Source organism: Salmo salar, chromosome 20, assembly GCF_965601325.2.
Source record: "Salmo salar chromosome 20, fSalSal1, whole genome shotgun sequence".
In the NCBI taxonomy this organism is placed as follows: domain Eukaryota; kingdom Metazoa; phylum Chordata; class Actinopteri; order Salmoniformes; family Salmonidae; genus Salmo; species Salmo salar.
This window is the reverse complement of record NC_138310.1, coordinates 11,705,152-11,726,066: the sequence shown is the minus strand read 5'-3', so window position 1 is coordinate 11,726,066 and position 20,915 is coordinate 11,705,152.

Below are 20,915 nucleotides of genomic sequence, written 5' to 3'. Positions count from 1 at the left end.
ACTGTCTACGAGACTATTTCAGTTCTGTGGGTGTAACATTTATTGACTAATTTGATACCTTCTGGAAACAAAGCTCATATTATAAGAAGGATGGGATCCACCCATGTCATTTGGGTTCCTGGATCCTTTCACAACATTATAAGGCTGCTTTCAGACAATGACTTATCACTGACCAAAGTCCAGCTCATTTAATCCCTACCATTGTCGCTGAGCTGTCATAATGCTTCAGCAAATGTACAATATCTTAGGGGTGCTGGAAACCACAATTCTGATCCTACAGCTATTATAAGCAGTAATCATATGCCTATTAACCAGAGTAATATGGTTAGTGTCACGACTTCCGCCGAAGTCTGTCCCTCTCCTTGTTCGGGCGGCGTTCGGCGGTCGACGTCACCGGCCTTCTAGCCAACGCCGATCCACTTTTAATTTTCCATTTGTTTTGTCTTTGTTTTACACACCTGATTTCAATCCCACAATTACTGTTTCATTATTTAACCCTCTGTTCCCCCATGGGTTTTTGTGAGTGATTGTTTATTGTATTTTCAGTCTGTCATGGTGTGCGTGTATTTGTTACTTTGTATATTTTACATTTTGAGTAAAAGTATGCTGATTACTCATATCTGCTGTCCTGCGCCTGACTCTCTACACCAGCCACACATAGGACCCATTACAGTTAGAACTGAGGTGGTGTGTCCTAGTGTGAAGTCCACTGTGTGCAGCTCACGCTGCACTAATAAAAATAACCCGAGCATGTCTACCTCTGCTAAGCTTCCCAGTAAAGTAAGAAAAACAATCAAGCATCCCAGAAATGTGAGAAAAATACCCCACATTAACATTTGTAGCTTAAGAAACAAGGTTCATGAAATCAATCATTTTCTAGTAACAGATGACATTCATATTCTGACAATCTCTGAAACTCATCTACAGAAAATACAGAAATACCAAAGGTGGAGGTGTGGCTGTTTATATTCAGAACCACATTCCTGTAAAGCTTAGAGAGGATCTCATGTTAAATACTGTTGAAGTAATATGGCTACAGGTTAATGTGCATTACCTAAAACCCATTCTGGTGGGAAGCTGCTATAGACCACCAAGTGCTAACAGTCAGTATCTGGATAACATGTGTGAAATGCTTGATAATGTATGTGATATCAGTAGAGAGGTATACTTTCTGGGTGATTAAAATACTGACTGGCTTTCATCAGGCTGCCCACTCAAGAGAAAGCTTCAAACTGTAACTAGTGCCTTGCAACCCAGTTCAGGTTATCAATAGACCTACCAGGGTAGTTACTAGCAGTACAGGAATGAAATCATCAACATGTATTGATCATATCTTCACTAATGCTGCAGAAATTTGTTTGAAAGCATTATCCAAATCCATCAGATATAGTGATGGAAAACCAAAGTTACAAAGGCTGGGCCTAATATTGTGTATAAGAGGTCATAGAATAAGTTCTATAGTGATTCCTATGTTGTTGATGTGAATAATATTTGTTGGTCTGTGGTGTGTAATGACTAGCAACCACACGCTGCACTTGACACATTAATGAAATTGCTTATCTCAGTCACTAATAAGCATGCACCTATTAAGAAAATAGACTGTAAAAACTGCTAAATCCCAGTGGATTGATGAGGAATTGAAAAAAATGGTATGGTTGAGAGGGATGAGGCAAAATTGATGGCAAATAGGTCTGGCTGTACAAACGATTGGCAAACGTACTGCAAATTGAGAAATCATGCGACTAAACTATTATTATTATTATTATTATTATTGTATAACTATACAGTATTTCTACTTTGCACACTCATCTACTGTCAAATCTACCATTCCAGTGTTTTAATTGCTATATTGTATTTACTTCGCCACTATGGCCTATTTATTGCCTTTACCTCCCTTATCTCACCTCATTTGCTCACATTGTATATAGACTTATTTTTGTACTGTATTATTGACTGTATGTTTGTTTTACTCCATGTGTAACTCTGTGTTGTTATATGTGTCGAACTGCTTTGCTTTATCTTGGCCAGGTCGCAATTGTAAATGAGAACTTGTTCTCAACTTGCCTACCTGGTTAAATAAAGGTGAAATAAAATAAAAATAAAAATAAAAAAACAGTCCCCAAGTCCAGAACAGACTATGGGAGGTGCACAGTAGTACATAGAGCCATAACTACATGTTTTTCTATTCCACATCAAGTAACTCATGCCAGCAGTAAAATTTGATTTAAAAAACAGATAAAAATACACCTTATGGAACAACGGTGACTGTGAAGCAACACAAACATAGACACATGCATACAAACACACGATGGCGCCGCACATATTGTTGGATTACTTTATGACGGAGCATTTTTTTTATTCAAACTGACCCCCTGAAACTGGACGCAGACATTTTGCGAGACTCCTGATTACCTGAATCCAGGATGAAAAAGACATCACTAAGGTCGGTCCAAAATTATCTGAGCTACACCAAACAGTATCTCTCCTGTAACTCCAGTAATGGATACCAAAAACTATTTGGTTAAATCACATTATCTGTTGGCGCAATCTGTAGCTAAGAGAACTGGTGATCAGCAGATGATGGGAGAGGTGGTCTTCATGAATTTGCCATTCGATAGAAACATACAGTAAGTTCAGGGAATACTTGCAAAGTTGTGGGAAGAGTGTTATGATCAAACTGCCATTCAGCTCCTAATGAGTCATCTGATTGAAATCAAGCATAATGTCTAATCCCTCGAGAGGCATTCAGTTCAGCTACAATGACACATGCAGGCAAAGGAATTCTGTTTCTGTAAATACTCCAGGAATATCCCAGGTTGTCAGTAGGACAAAAAATGAACAAAATGAGTATGTACAGTTTGAGCAACAATTGAACTGTGCCAGCATAACATCAACATTATGGAACACTAGTTGTACATGCATACATATGCACAGGCACAGAGATTACATCTACGACATGATCTAGCCTAATAAAAAAGAAATGGGGCATAACCCTCAACCTTTGCACAGTGATCAGACTATACAAATGAGCCAAGGCAGACAGTATCTATCTACAGCCATGTCTATCAGGCATGCTTAGGTAAGTGTTTTTATAGTAAAACCAGCTTCAATTTGTGAGATTTACAACAATAAGTTTTTGTATTTCTGTTTCTCGTCACTGATTGCTAGTAAACTTAGCTGGATATATTTACATCTGTTTGGAATTCTATCTTGCCTTTCATTTTGTGATTGAAACTCATCCAAGGTCATAATCATAACCAATGTCAACCCTCGTCAATTATGTTAAATAGCTACCTTTTAAAATTATTTACACTTTCTGATCCGACACGTTTGCTAACAAGTTATAAATGCAAAGCGTGGTGCCTAACAAGTTCGCAGGTGCCAGGCTACTAACGGGCTAGCCAACTCCAGTCATGTGCTAACATTTGCTGGTAAACCCAGCTTTAGGTGTCTGGTTGTAACATTGTAACTTGCTGTTTAGTAGCTAGCCATATCTACGACTAAAAGAGAAGAGGTTTTACAATCGAGATACAAAATGTCTATTTTTAGTCATAGTTAGCTAAGCTAGCAAAATAATTTGATCCACTGAAACACAGTAGTATGTTAGAAAGCAATACACAATATGGGTTTCAGTAATTTACTTAGCTAAGCACCGTATTTGTCATCTTCCCTCTTGGTGCTGGCATCGACTGTAGATGAGCTTCTAATGTTAGCTAAATCCAAATATTTGTTTAGAATCCTCTTTGCTATATTCTGGTTTAAAGTCACCTTGTAGGTAATAGTTGCTCCATCCTCAAATGCGTGTTGATGAGAGGAATCATTTGAAGCCATTGTGTCTGGTCAGTTCTTTCAGTTTTGCCCAAAGAATTGTTGTTAGTCCCCCCCCCCCCATCATCAAAACACCGGAATCCGTCATAGGGTGTATCATTCAGCGGGCAAAACCCTGACCTGCCTCCCTCCTGGGCACTTGTGTGAAACACATCTCACTGTCCTAGAAATGCCCCAGACATGATAAAAACAAGCCCAAATTCCCCCAGGGTGAAATTCCCCCAAAAAGGAAAGAAAAAACAGGGCTATGAAAGTAGACAGTGCTTACCTAAACACTGAAAGGCACTGTCACCTCCTGGGGTTTGCGTGGACATTTACAGTGGAACAACTTGAAATGGTTTCCCTTTCCTTTTGGTATAGCACACAGCTTTTGTGAAAATGACAACTCTGTTACAGCACAATATTCATTGTTTCAATATTATCACCCAATACAGGCTTGGCTGTACTGTAAAGTAAGGAGTAAGGCTAGTGAAGAGGCTTGGATGTACTGTAGTCTGGAATAAGGCCAGACTAGAAGAAGAGGCTTGTCTGATATACCTAATTGAAGCAAGAGGCAGACAAATGGGTTGACTGGAAACTCTTTGGGGTTTTTCAAGTGACTGTAACGGTTTCTCTGGGGTAGCAAAGAGGGTGTCTATTTACACATGTCAAATCTTTGTGCTTATGTCACGGGCAATGAATAAAGTGGTTGTGACAATTCATGCCCATTCACTGAGTAGCAGTGATTGAGATGTTTGGTCAATACACCAACTCCTTAGCAACCATTTCTGAAGTTAAATGGAACTGAAATTTATGCTCTGGCCGGTACCCAATACACACACAGTTGGGTACAGCTTCATTGTGGCTGGTATAAAAATAATTGATTCTGGTTAGACCATTTTGCCAAATAATTTAAATCACCATAAAGGCTGTTCACTGTGAGTTACTATTTTTATTAATTTGCATCAGTTTAAAATGTTTTATGATGAATTCCTATATGGTGCATATTGCGAATCAATAGATGTTTTTTCTCACCAATCTACAACAATACCCCATAATGACAAAGTGAAAAGTCGTTTTGTGAAAATGTTTTCAAATGTATTGAAAGTAAAATACAGAAATACAGGTATGTCATTTACATAAACATGCACACCCCTAGGTCAATACATGTTAGAATCACCTCTGGCAGGGATTACAGCTGTGAGTCTTTCTGGGAAAGTCTCTAAGAGCTTTGCACACCTGGATTGTACAATATTTGAACATTATTATTTAAAAAATGATTCAAGCTCTTTCAAGTTGGTTGTTGATCATTGCTAGAAAGCCATTTTTCAGTCATGTCATAGATGTTCAAGCCTATTTAAGTCAAATATGTAAATAGACCACTCAGGAACATTCAACGTCATCTTGGTAATCAACTCCAGTGTATATGACCTTGTGTTTTAGGTTATTGTCCTGCTGAAAGGTGAATTTGTCTCCCAGTGTCTGATATAAATCAGACTAAACCAGGTTTTCCTCTAGGATTTTGTTTGTGCTTAGCTATATTCTGTTTCTTTTTATCCTAAAAAGCTGCCTTGTCCTTGCCAATGACAGCCATACCCATAACATGATGCAGCCACCACCATGGTTGAAAATGTGAAGTGGTACTTGGTGATGTATTGTGTTGAATGTCCCCCAACATAATGTGCTGTGTAAGGTTAATTTCTTAGATTTTTTTAGTTGCAGTTTTACTTTGGTGTCTTATGGCAAACAGGATGCATATTTTGGAATATTTTTATTCTGTACAGTCTTCCTTCTTTTCACTCTGTCATTGAGGTTAGTATTGTGGAGTAACTAGAATGTTGTTGATCCATCCTCAGTTATCTCCAATCACAGCCATTAAACTCTTTAACTGTTTTAAAGTCACCATTGGCCTCATGGTGAAATCCCTGAGTGGTTTCCTTCCTCTCTGGAAACTGAGTTACGAAGGATGCCTGTATCTTTGTAGTAACTGGTGCATTGATACAGGATCTAAAGTGTAATTAATAACTTCACCATGCTCAAAGGGATATTCAATGTCTTTTTTTACCCACCTACCATTAGCACAGGAGGTAAGTGGCACCTTAATTGTGGATGACGGGCTTGTGGTAATGGCTGGAGCAAAATAGGTGGAATGGTATTAAATACATGGTTTCCATGTGTTTGATGCCATTCCGTATGCTCCGTTCCAGCCATTATTATGAGCCGTCCTCCCCTCAGCAGCCTCCACCAGGTGTAAACAAGGATTTTGAATCACATTCAGCTGAATGTCATCTTTTTTTTCTATAGTAGTAGTTTTTCCTGTTTACTTTTTTTGTTTGTTTTTGAAACCTCCCTGGTCTTTGTGGTTGAATCTGTGTTTGAAATTCCCTGCTTGACTGAGGGGCCTTTATAGATACTAATTGTATGTGTGGGGTAGAGATGAGGTTGTCATTCAAAAATCATGTGAAACACTTTTATTGCAGACAGAGTGAGTCTATGCAATTTGTTATTTTAATTGTTAAGCACATTTTTACTCTTGAACTTATTTAGTCTTGCCAAAACAAAGTTGTTGAATACTTATTGACTGAAAACATTTCAGCTTTTCAGTTTTAATTAATTCATAAACATTTGTAAAAAACATAATTTCACTTTGATAATTTATCAATTTTAAATTCCGCCATTGGCGGATGTGGCGGATTGAGACACAGCCCATTCAAAAAAACAGATCTCTCTTTTTAATATGCTAATTGTATTTCCGTGGGGGTGCAGACATAGACCCTAGGTTAATGCAGCACTCTGGATTGACCAATGGAAATGAATAAGGAAACCCTAAGAGCCAGATCACGTGACTTATGGGCATATTATTTATATGCTGCTCCTGCCACGATGTTTGCGGAGGGAGATAATTTGACAGTCAGATAAACCAGCAGACAGACAGATAAACAGACCGTTGGGCTGTGACAGAGATCTCACTGTCAGTCTCACTGTAAGTCCTGTTCCTCTCTCAACTCCTAACAGCCATGGGGCAATATTTGAGTAGACAGTCTCAAGTCTTCCAAATATTGAACAGCATGGCTGTTTTTCACTTGATTGTTTTTACTCTTTTTTGGGAGATGCAAATAAATCCCAAACAAACAAGCAGGCAAGCTGGTGAAGATTTGGCCTGACTCACCAGAGAGGGAAGACATACACACATAGGGAAAGAGATAGGGGCAGGCAAGTGGGTGAGATATTATCAGAGAGACTGACATTACGGCTCTGTCTGGCCTTTCAGACCACCCAGTTCTGGCTCTCATCACAGCTTGCTGCTGCTGCCACTGCTTTAAAGTGGTATAGTAGCCAGGCTTGGGAGTATGTGCCCATACATACAAGCTGAACCATAACTTCTTCACTCATTCGATCTCCCTCTGTCTTGAATCTCATGAATCTGCCTCTCATTGAATCTCATGAATCTGTTACAAATACAGCATGCCACTCATTTCATTTTGATCAAAACTACTACCTCTATCAAATACCGTCCTCTACTTTACATAATATTCCCACAATTGAACGTTCCTTTTATCAATACAATTGAAGTTTAGTTTGAACTCAGTCATGAAATATGAGCCCCCACCCATCTGTGACACCATATCAGCCTTTATGTATTTCTAAAAGCGTCTGTTTGGTGTAGGAGTGGCAGAGTGACAGTTGTGTGGCGTCTTTGTGTTGGTACTGGTGTCTGAGAGTGTGTGTGCTCTGCATGACGTTGTCACACCTCTCCCGGAATCCTGCTCTGTTTCCCGCGGCGTTCCTGGATCCTGGAACGTGTCTCTGTGGTGCTACAGGGCCGTGGGCGTCTGGCACAGATAGCGCTTTGACAGCATGGTGACGGACAGGCGGGAAACTTCCCCCTGCTCCCTGCCCAACACACTATCACAAACATTGGGAAATAGACAAAAATGACTTATTCAAAAATCAGATATTTTTTTGTCCACCATAAGACTTTTGAGCTAAGTAGTTAAAGGGTTAGCTAACAGGCTAGCTAAGTAGTTGCAAAGTTGCTAATTAGCTAAAATGCAAAAGTTGTCCATAATGCGATTGGAACACACAGTGATTTGTTTTGTAGACCTTTGCGTTATATCCCCACCCATCCTACCTGATTAGGGTTGCAAATGAAGGGTATTACTGGAACCTTTTATGTAATCTATCACAAGACATCTGATGGCCCTTTTGGTTACTTAAAATTATCACAGGTGTCTGTAATAGTCTCTGGCCCTCTATGTGGACGTATCACATATAAAATATATGAAATAATTGAATAAGATGATTTAAAGTAAAAAATAGAACGACAAAGCTGTAAAACATTATCATAAATACAAACCATCAACTTAGTGAATACCATTGGTGTTTACAAACCTTCCTTTTTTTTACTATGTCAATACGTATTTGTTGTCAATGTTTTAAAGTCAGACTGGTGGTACTTGTGAAAAAAGTAAATCGTTGGAAGAGTTGCAGAGTTAATAGAAAATAATGCCATTGTTGTATAATTTATATTTAGTTGAAGTTGGAAGTTTACATACACCTTAGCCAAATACATTTAAACTCAGTTTTTCACAATTCCTGATATTTAATCCTAGTAAAAAATCCCTCTCGTAGGATCACCACTTTATTTTAAGAATGTGAAATGTCAGAATAATAGTAGAGAGAATGATTTATTTCAGCTTTTATTTCTTTCATCACATTCCCAGTGGGTCAGAAGTTTACATACAGTCAATTGGTATTTGGTAGCATTGCCTTTAAATTGTTTAGCTTGGGTCAAATGTTTCGGGTAGCCTTCTACAAGCTTCCCACAATAAGTTGGGTGAATTTTGTCCCATTCCTCCTAACAGAGCTAGTGTAAGTGAGTCAGGTTTGTAGGCCTCCTTGCTTGCACACGCTTTTTCAGTTCTGCCCACACATTTTCTATAAGTTTGAGGTCGGGGCTTTGTGATGGCCACTCCAAAACCTTGACTTTTTTGTCCTTAAGCCACAGAGAAAGTCAGCAACCTTCCCGCTTGCCACGATTGTCTGAGATAATGAGTGGGCTGGATATGCCGAGAGATGAGATTTGGATTGGTCTGCCGTATAGCACGCTTCTGTCCATTTGAGCTGGTCAGTATGTGTAGGTAATCCTGTCTAACGCAGCTATTTCTTAAATGTATCACGTGGGAAAACTTTACAGAAGACTCCACTATGCAAGTATTAATTTCAATAGAATGTCACTGCAACAACTGTTTCAGAGCACTCTCGTCTGAGTGTGCCAGAGCACAGACTAACTGATGAATTTATGAAAGCTCAACACCAGTTGAATATGGCCGGTGTCAGTTAACGCCAGCAAAAAAGCATAATTAAATTGTTGATAGGAGCACAGTTACAGTCACCAACACTCTGAATAACATGAAAACAGCCTAACCAGCTCTTCTAGGGCAAGTAAAATGGTCAGAGTTTGGGTGGGGGCTAAAGCTTAAGATGATTATGGCATTGCACAAGGTCAGTGTGAACCAGAGTGACTTGACAAAACGGGCCAAGCAGCTGTTCAAACAAAACGGAAATGACACAGGAAGTCATATTTAATGAAAGGGGTTGCAGTCTCCCATGAAGCGTGTATCCATGTATACAGGTAAGAGTCTATCTACAGTTTCAGATATTATACATTTCTAATTTTGTCAGAAAGTTGTTTTCATTGCAAGTTAAAGCTTACTGTTAGCTAGCTAGCTGACGTTAGATGGCTGGCTCGCTAGCTAACATTACGTTTATGATGTGTGTAGTAATGTTATCTCAGATGCCATTTTGCATTGCTAGTTATAGTCTACTGTTAGTTAGCTAACTAGCTAACATTGAACCTATTTGGTTAACTTTAGCTAGCTATTTCAATCAATTTGTATTGCTAGTACTATATGGATTAGGATTATGGTTCATTGTTCATTGTTTAGCTAGACAGCTACATGTCTAAACAAAAGACCCCAAGTTAAAGCTTACTATTAGCTAGCTAGCTGACGTTAGATGGCTGGCTCACTAGCTAACATTTCATGTATGATCTGTGTAGTTATGTTATATCAGAATGCCATTTTCATTGCTAGTTATAGCCTAATGTTAGCTAATTAACTAGCTAACATGGAACCTATTTGGTTAACTTTAGCTAGCTATGACAATTGGTTTGTATTGCTGGTACTCTATGGATTAGGATTATGGTTCATTGTTTAGCTAGCATGTCTAAACAAAAGACTCCATTTCGCCAGATGATTACATGACGCATCAAGTCAGCCATGTGTGTCTGACGGTGATTATAGTTATCTATTGTATAATAATGCCAAAATATTTGTATCTGGAATTTGTCTTTCAGCAGTAGAACATGCCTGGCTCTCCTCCACCGGTCATACATGGAGAATGGTACAATGCCTCCCATCAAAAAGAGAGCTGGCCCGAGCAAGCACAGGTTTCACCTGAAGCATGAAGACTTGCAGCGAGTTGTGAACTTTATCAACAACTACGCAGAGGATAATACAATAGTACTACCAGGACACCACCCAGGACACAAACACTTGGTGGAAAGCTGCTGCCATTCCATGTGACAAAAGCAGCGGTGTGGGGCATCTCTACAAGGAATCAATGACAACACTTGGTATGTAAAGCATAAACAACACGTTTTGATTATTTAATTTACCTCCAACATGATTGGCGCTACTTGTATTGATCTCATATTTTTTTTGTTATTTCCTGTTTTACAGCTTCGATGCTGTGGAGCCTGGGGTTGTTGTCGCAAAGGACGTTCGGACTGAGTTGGGACCAGGTTTCAGGTGCTTTGCCATGCTAACATCCTTCCTTCCATAGAAGGCGACGACAGAGAGGATCGCCTCGGCTTTTAGTCCTTCATTGTTTTATGTATTATTTCTTACATTGTTAGCCCAGAAAATCTTAAGTGTTATTACATACAGCCGGGAAGAACTATTAGATATCAGAGTGACGTCAACTTATTAGTACTACGACCAGGAATACGATTTTCCCGTAGCGGATGTTTGTTTGAACCACACAAGGCATTAGAACTGTTTCCGGAGGCTGACCCAAAACAACAGGAGAGAGAGACGGAGCAGCCTTCTGATCAGACTTCGGAGGCGCGCACACCACCCACCTCTTCCGAGTATTTTACTCAGTAATGTCCAGTCTCTAGATAACAAGGCAGATGAAGTTAGAGCTAGGGTTGCTTTCCAGAGAGACATCCGGGATTGTAACCTCTCTGGGCTAGGCGGGACGAATTCATCCCACCTACGCAACAGCCAGTTGAATCCCATGGCGCGATTTTCAAATACCTTAGAAATGCTATTACTTCAATTTCTCAAACACATGACTATTTTACAGCATTTTAAAGACAAGACTCTCGTTAATCTAACCACACTGTCCGATTTCAAAAAGGCTTTACAACGAAAGCAAAACATTAGATTATGTCAGCAGAGTACCCAGCCAGAAATAATCAGACACCCATTTTTCAAGCTAGCATATAATGTCACAAAAACCCAGAAGACAGCTAAATGCAGCACTAACCTTTGATGATCTTCATCAGATGACACACCTAGGACATTATGTTATACAATACATGCATGTTTTGTTCAATCAAGTTCATATTTATATCAAAAACCAGCTTTTTACATTGGCATGTGACGTTCAGAACTAGCATACCCCCCGCAAACCTCCGGTGAATTTACTAAATTACTCACGATAAACGTTCACAAAAAACATAACAATTATTTTAAGAATTATAGATACAGAACTCCTTTGTGCAATCGAGGTGTCCGATTTTAAAATAGCTTTTCGGTGAAAGCACATTTTGCAATATTCTGAGTACATAGCCAAGCCATCACGGCTAGCTATCAGCATATCGATTGTAGTACCTGGGCTGACAAAACACTGGATCACTGGTAGTCTAACTTCTGCGGTGCATACAAGGCCCTCCCCCGCCCCCCGTTCGACAAATCTGACCACGACTCCATTTTGCTTCTCCCCTCCTATAGGCAGAAACTCAAACAGGATGTAACCATGACTAGGACCATTCAACGCTGGTCTGACCAATCAGAATCCACGCTTCAAGATTGTTTTGATCACGCGGATTGGGACAAATTCTGGGTAGCCTCAGAGAATAATATAGATTTACATGCTGATTCAGTGAGTGAGTTTATAAGGAAGTGCATAGGAGACGTTGTTCCCACTGTGACTATTAAAACCTACCCTAACCAGAAACCGTGGATAGATGGTGGCATTCACGCAAAACTGAAAGCACGAACCACCGCATTTAACCATGGAAAGATGACCGGGAATATGGCTGAATATAAACAGTGTAGTTATTCCCTCCGCAAGGCAATCACAAAAGCGAAAAGTAAGTATAGGGCAAAACGGCTCAGACACGAGACATATGTGGCAGGGTCTACAGGCAATGAAAACCAGCCACGTCAAGAACACTGACGTCTTGCTTTCAGACAAACTAAAGAACTTCTTTGCCCGCTTTGAGGATAAAACAATGCCCGCTACCAAGGACTGCGCCCCCCCCCTCCTTCTCCATGACCTACGTGAGTAAGACATTTAAACGTGTTAACCCTCGCAAGGCTGCTGGCCCAGACAGCATCCTTAGCCGCATCCTCAGAGAATGTCCAGACCAGCTGGCTGGTGTGTTTACGGACATATTCAATGTCTCCCTATCCCAGTCTGCTGTCCTCACATGCTTCAAGATAGCCACCATTGTTCCTGTACCCAAGAAGGCAAAGGTAACTCAACTGAATGACTATCGCACCGTAGCACTCACTTCTGTCATCATGAAGTGCTTTGAGAGACTAGTCAAGGATCATATCACCTCCGCCTTACATGTCACCCTAGACCAACTGTAATTTGCATACCACCCCAATAGGTCAACAGACGATGCAATCACCATCACACTGCACACTGGTTACCGAGAGACTGAAATATAGCTTCTATCTCAAGGCCATCAGACTGTTAAACAGCCATCACTAACACAGAGAGGCTCCTGCCTACATACAGACTTGAAATCATTGGCCACTCTAACAAATAGAACAGTAGTCACTTTATTAATGCCACTTCAATAATGATGTTTACATGTCTTGCACTACTCATCCCAGATGTATATATTGTATTTTATACCATTGCATCTCGTCTATGCTGGTTGGTCATGGCCCATCCATATATTTATATGTACATATTATTAGTCCATCCTTTTACTTAGATTTGTGTGTATTAGGTAGTTTGTGGAATTGTTAGATTGCTTGTTAGATATTTCTGCACTGTCAGAACTAGAAGCACAAGCATTTCGCTACACTCGCAATAACATCTGCTGACCATGTGTATGTGACCAATAAAATGTGATTTGATTTCAAATGGCCTACCTGTATAAGTACCACCTGGACTGGACACAGCTAGAAAAATGTCCATTGCTAATGTCCATTGCTCGTGTTTCTTGGCCCAAGCAAGTCTCTTCTTCTTATTGGTGTCCTTTATTAGTGGTTTCTTTGCAGCAATTCAACCATGACGGCCTAATTCACACAGTCTCCTCTGAACAGTTAATGTTGAGATATGTCTGTTACTTGAACTATGTGAAGCATTTATTTGGGCTGCAATTCCTGAGGCCGGTAGCTCTGATGAACTTATTCTCTGCAGCAGAGGTAACTATGGGTCTTCCTTTCCTGTGGTGGTCTGTAACGCCCTGGCCATAGAGAGGGGTTTTTGTTCTTTATTTTGGTTAGGCCAGGGTGTTACATTGGGTGGGCGTTCTATGTTAATTTTTCTATGTTTTTGTATTTCTTTGTTTTGGGCCGTGTGTGGCTACCAATCAGGCACAGCTGTAGTTCGAGTCACACATAACCTCTTACATCTAGAAGTTCCGCTAGCGGAACACCTGCTCCAATATCCAATGATGGGCGTGGCGCGAAATACAAACTCCTCTAAAATCCGAAAACTTCCATTTTTCAAACATATGACAATTTCACAGCATTTTAAAGACAAGACTCTCCTTTATCTAACCACACTGTCCGATTTCAAAAAGGCTTTACAGCGAAAGCAAAACATTAGATTATGTCAGCAGAGTACCCAGCCAGAAATAATCAGACACCCATTTTTCAAGCTAGCATATAATGTCACAAAAACCCAGAAGACAGCTAAATGCAGCACTAACCTTTGATGATCTTCATCAGATGACACACCTAGGACATTATGTTATACCATACATGCATGTTTTGTTCAATCAAGTTCATATTTATATCAAAAAACAGCTTTTTTACATTAGCATGTGACGTTCAGAACTAGCATACCCCCCGCAAACTTCCGGGGAATTTGCTAACAATTTACTTAATTACTCACGATAGAAGTTTTTGTATTTTTGAGGAATTTGTCATTCGCGCCGCGCCCATCATTGGATATTGGAGCAGGTGTTCCGCTAGCGGAACGTCTAGATGTAAGAGGTTAAGAATTATAGATACAGAACTCCTTTGTGCAATCGAGGTGTCCGATTTTAAAATAGCTTTTCGGTGAAAGCACATTTTGCAATATTCTGAGTACATAGCCCGGCATCACAGGGCTAGCTATTTAGACACCCAGCAAGTTTAGCCTTCACCAAAGTCAGATTTATTATTAGAAAAATGTTATTACCTTTGCTGTCTTCGTCAGAATGCACTCCCAGGACTTCTACTTCAATAACAAATGTTGGTTTGGTTCAAAATAATCCATCATTATATCCAAATAGCGGCGTTTTGTTTGTGCGTTCAAGACACTATCCGAAGTGTAAATAAGGGTCACGAGCATGGCGCAATTCGTGACAAAAGATTTCTAAATATTCCATTACCGTACTTCGAAGCATGTCAACCGCTGTTTAAAATCAATTTTTATGCCATTTTTCTCGTAAAAAAGCGATAATATTCCGACCGGGAATCTGCGTTTAGGTAAACAGACAAAAGAAAGCAAAGCATGGGGTCGACGCGGGCACGAGCCCGAGTCTCACAGTACTGTAACCAGCCACTACCCAAACGCGCTACTTTTTTTCAGCCACAGCCTGCAAAGCCACGATTCAGCTTTTTTCCGCCTTCTGAGAGCCCATGGGAGCCGTAGGAAGTGTCACGTAACAGCAGAGATCCTCTGTAATGGATAGAGATAATCAAGAAGGGCAAGAAATTGTCAGACAGGGCACTTCCTGCATGGAATCTTCTCAGGTTTTGGCCTGCCAAATGAGTTCTGTTATACTCACAGACACCATTCAAACAGTTTTAGAAACTTTGGAGTGTTTTCTATCCAAAGCTAATAATTATATGCATATTCTAGTTTCTGGGCAGGAGTAATAATCAGATTAAATTGGGTAAGTTTTTTATCCGGCTGTGAAAATACTGCCTCCTAGCCATAACAGGTTAAGTAGCCTGGTTTTACTTTGGGGTTTTGTGGGTGATTGTTTCTGTTTAGAGTATTTCCTAACAGGACTGTTTTTCTGTCGTCTTTTGTTCATTTTTGTAGTGTTCTCTTTTGATTTAAAATTCATTCAAGATGAACACATCCTCCGCTGCACCTTGGTCTTTCTCTAACGACGGCCGTTACACAGTCCTCATGAGAGCCAGCTTCATCACAGAGCTTGATGGTTTTGCGACTGCACATGAAGAAACTTTCAAAGTTCTTGAAATTCTCCAGATTGACTGACCTTCATGTCTTCAAGTAATGATGGACTGTCATTTCTATTTACTTATTTGAGCTGTTCTTGCCATAATAAGGACTTGGTATTTTACCAAATAGGGCTATCTTCTGTATACTACCCCTACCTTGTCACAACACAACTGATTGGTTCAAACTTATTAAGAAGGAAAGAAATTACACAAATTAACTTTCAACTAGGCACACATGTTACTTGTAATGCATTCCAGGTGACTACCTAATGAAGCTGGTTGAGAGAATGCAAGAGTGTCCAATGCTGTCATCAAGGCAAAGTGTGGCTACTTTGAAGAATCTCAAATATAACATATATTTAGATTTGTTTAAGACTTTTTTGGTTACTACTTGATTCCATATGTGCTATTTCATAGTTTTGATGTCTTCACTATTATTCTACAACGTAGATATTACAATTAAGAAAAACCCTTGAATGAGTAGCTGTTCTAAAACCTTTGACCGGTAGTGTATATATATATATATATATATATATATATATATATATATATATATATTTTTTTTTTTTTTTTACTGTTATTCAAGTATAAATTACCAAAGTCACAATAGATTATCATGGATTTTCTGTTTTAAGTAACCTACTGCCATCTGTGATTGAAATGCACTGTATACAAAATAGTGTGGTGGACATTAACAACTTTTTTGTGTGTGTCACAAACTTCACATGAATAATTGATATCCATTTCACAATCATTTATGATAGTGGGTTGCCCTGCCTGCTGCCTGCTCCTGGTACAACTCAGGGTGTGTATTGTGTTGTTGATATCAACTTTGTATGAAATGTAATGACTATGATGCATGCAATCAGTGACAATAATATTCATGTACCTCACTGAAATGAATGCCCTGAAAATATTTAAAGCCACCATTAGCAGGGTGAGAAAAATACCCACTATCACAAAGAAGATCTTAATAAAATGGGTAGTGAGCTTGCCCCACAATTACTTACAAAATACACATGCTGGCATATAACTTTTGTTCCTAAGTTTCTCTGTTTGTTTGGTTATTCACAAATGACATTGGCAATCCTTTATTCTTCTCTGGCAGTGGCCTGTAGGGGAAAGGCTAATATCTTGTGTGTCAATTCACAGCATGAAAACTTTTAGATCTATATAAGGTTACAACTTATTTTCTAAGAGAAAAGCGAAATGCATTATTTATGAACATATTCCCAGTCCATGGTTAATTGTTTATTTTTCACAATGTCTTTGATGTAACCAGCCAGACACTTAGTGTAGTCTGGGAAGAGCTGAGTATTTCCATTACACTCTTTTAATATATATCATGATTGTGTGTCATAGCTAAGTTTGTGTTGGTTTGAAGTTTCCCATTCAGCTAAATATTTTGGATGGGACCTTAAAAAGGTGTCCTGACTCTCTGTGGTCACTAAAGATCCCATGGCACTTATCGTAAAAGTAGGGGCGTTAACCCCGGTGTCCTGGCTAAATTCCCAATCTGACCCTCATACCATCACGGTCACCTAATCATCCCCAGCTTACAATTGGCTCATTCATCCCCCTCCTCTACCTTGTAACCATTGCCCAGGTCATTGCTGTAAATGAGAACGTGTTCTCAGTCAACTAAGGGTTAAATAAATAAATAAAAATAGATACTAAAGCCCATAGAAACACATTTAATAAAACATTAATAAATGGCAAAAGGGACAGTCAAAAAATAAATCATAAGAATCATCGCTCTGGCTCACCCTTCACCGCAGATGCGGAAGTGCGACACTGGTGGATGTGGTGGATTGAGATGCATCCAACGCAAAAAAACAGATATCTCTAGCATAATTTAAGAATGATGGAGGCCACTGTGTTCTTGGGGACCTTCAATGCTGCAGACATTTTTTGGTAACCTTCCCCAGATCTGTGCTTCGACACAATCCTGTCTCAGAGCTCTACAGACAATTCCTCCGACCCCATGGCTTGGTTTTTGCTCGGACATGCACTGTCAACTGTGGGACCTTATATAGACAAGTGTGTGCCTTTCCAAATCATGTCCAATCAATGGAATTGACCACCGGTGGACTCCAATCAAGTTGTAGAAACATCTCAAGGATGATCAATGGAAACAGGATGCACGTGAGCTGAATTTCGAGTCTCATAGCAAAGGGTCTGAATACCTATGTAAAAAGGTATTTAATTTTTTTATTTGAATTTGCAAAAAATTCTAAAAACCTGTTTTCCCTTTGCCATTATGGGGAATTGTGTGTAGATTGATGAGGATATATTTTTATTTCATTCATTTTAGACTAAGGCTGTAACGTAACAAAATGTGGAAAAATTTAAGGGGTCTGAATACTTTCCTAATGCACTGTAAATGGACTACTGGGCAGTATAGAATCTCCCTCTCTGCCAGCTCTCTGGAAACAACACCTCACAACACTAACAAACTCAAAATGGCCCCTATGAGGGATCCACTAGGTCTCCCCATTCCTACCCAGGGCCCCACTCTTTGGCATCATTGGCAAAAATTCAGCCTGCAGGCTGTGCACACACGCTTTGTTTTGAACTGTTTTTTTATGTAATTACAGGGAGCCATTTTCTTTGTTCTTGTTTAAACTGCTTTCATGACTGTTTGATTTCTTCTGCGGCCTGGGCGTTTGCTTTCACCCAAATCCCATCTAAATGGTTGGGAGTGCTGAGCAGGCAACTAGGGCCTGTAACGTTAACCCAGGAATGTACCCAGCACTGTTCATTAGAAAAAGCCTTGTGAAGAACACTTTGGCGTCTGTGCACTTCACTTCACTATTCTAAGTTGTTTTACTCAACGGCATATTGAAGAATATCTCAATCTGATTATACAAGCCCTATGATGACTGTAAACTGGCATGTATACAGTAAAATGCAATTAAATTGTAGTGCTAGTAGAGCACCGGTGCATCAATCTAAATTACATAACAAAAAAATCCCCATCAAAATACAGCAGTTTAAACGGAAGAAGTTTGGAACCACCAAGACTCTTTCTAGAGCTGGCCGCCCGGTCAGGGTGGTGACCAAGAACCCGATGGTCACTCTGACAGAGCTCCAGAGTTCCTCTGTGGAGATGGTAGAATCTTCCAGAAGTACAACCAGCTCTGCAGCACTCCACCAATCAGGCCAATATGGTAGAGTGGCCAGACGGAAGCCACTCCTCAGTAAAAGGCACATGACAGCCCGCTTGGAGTTTGCCAAAATGCACCTAAAGGACTCTCAGACCATGAGAAACAAGATTCTCTGGTCTGATGAAACCTAGATTGAACTCTTTGGCTTGAATGCCAAGCATCACGTCTGGAGGAAACCTGGCACCATCCCTACCGCGAAGCATGGTGGTCGCAGCATCATGCTGTGGGGATGTTTTTCAGTGGCAGGAACTGGGAGAATAGTCAGGATCGAGAAAAAGATTAACGGAGCAAAGTACAGTGAGATCCTTGATGAAAATCCACTTCAGGGCCTCAGACTGGGGTGAAGGTTCACCTTCCAAAAGGAAAACAACCCTAAGCACACAGCCAAGACAACACATTAGTGACTTCAGGACAAGTCTCTGAATGTCCTTGAGTGGCCCAGCCAGAGCCTGGACTTGAACCCGATCGAACATCACTTGAGAGACCTGAAAATAGTTGTGCAGCGACTCAAGGCTGTAATCGCTGCCAAAGGTGTTTCAGTAAAGTACTGAGTAAAGGGTCTGAATACTTATGTAAACGAGATACTTCCGTTTCAAAATGTTAATACATTTGCAAACATTTCTAAAAATCAGTTTTTGCTTTGTCATTATGGTGTGTAAAGTGATGAGAGAAAAAAAGCAGTTGAATCCATTTTAGAATACGGCTGTAAAGCAACAAAATTTGGAGAAAGTCATGAGGTCTGAATACTTTCCGAATGCACAGTATGTTTTCTCCCACGTTGGATATAAGATGAGTGCTTTTACTAAATGTTATGGTCTGCATAGATCAACAAATATGAATATGACCAGCGGATGGGATGGAAAAACAGGTATAAACAGCTGACCGTGTTTACTTTAAAGGTGTTGAAACAAACATTTTCATAACTTTTGTGTGCTAAAGACATCCACCCACTGAATTATTCCATAAAATCCTCAGGAGTCTTTATTCCCTGTAGTCCGATTTGAAGATGCTATCCCTCGCCTAGACAGCCTCGCCACGCATTTTTACATAAACAAAAACCTAAATGTCCCTTGTCTATCACGAACGCTGAATTACATTTTATTTGAACTTACTCTGTCGATTTTCCTTGGGGTTATTTCTTATATGGGAATTTGAGGCAAAATATTCACAGGAAAGTATTATTAAACAAACTTCAAAACATGGGTTTTTCTGTGTGGCTCTAACAAGGTATTTGCTCATCACCTAAGGCAAGTGCACAAGACGGTAGTATATGAACGTGACGCATGCATACTAACCGAAGTCAAAGATTATCTATTATATTGAAAAAATATTTGAGTGACCACTCTAACAATGGAAATACATGTCATTAAAGATTGAGATCAGGTGGGACCATTCTAGCCAAAGAAAGGGCAGATACGCATATGAACAACAGGCCATATAGATATGTAGATCATCTTTGTATTTGTGCCATTATAGCATTGTTAATAGCATGGGCAGCGCCATTGAGGCGATCTCCAATTTAAAGTTGTACATGTTCTTCTTCATTGGCTGATTGCTCCCAACTCATAGGAATTCCCAAACAGTTGACTACTTTTAAAATGGCGGAAGCCCTCAATGGCAATGTCCATGCTAAAATGAGTTATATCTGTACTGAGTCCTCTCTATGACAACAGTCACAACTCTGATATAAAGTCTTTATTTTTCTTTGTTCCCGAAATGCTACATGCGTCCACTTACCTCAGTGTATTTGTAACAACCTAACCATTACAAAACTTATAATCGATCAAATAAGCCTCACATAGCAAATTAGCAATTACATTTTTTGTTGACCGAATTTGACACTCTCTCATTGATCTCCACACAAAAAAATCTCTCACTTCGCCTCTTGCTCTCTGCCAAAGTCTTGAAGCCAGGGGCAGACGGGCCCAAAATTCCAGATAGGCTGGTCCAGTTTTAGCCCAGTGGGCCTGTGTAACTTTCTTTTTTTACGCAAATTGATCAACAACTGACTAATAAAGGGGGCCTCAAGTCAGAAAATGGGCTGGTGTCAGGGCCTCTGCTTGTAGTTGTTTACATGGTTTTGCTATGTGCCAGAAGGGTATGCTATGATGCAAGCTAGATCAACTCAGGGTTTTCTAAAGGTATCCAGCTACAGTTAGCATCACGTTCCAGCTCAGGCTTCATCCACGTAACAAAAGGTGTCGTGCACCTGCCGCTTACTCAAGCCTGCTCTAGCTGGGCTTGTGACTGCATGCGCATGTGGCTAGTAGTGCGGCGTACTCTTTAT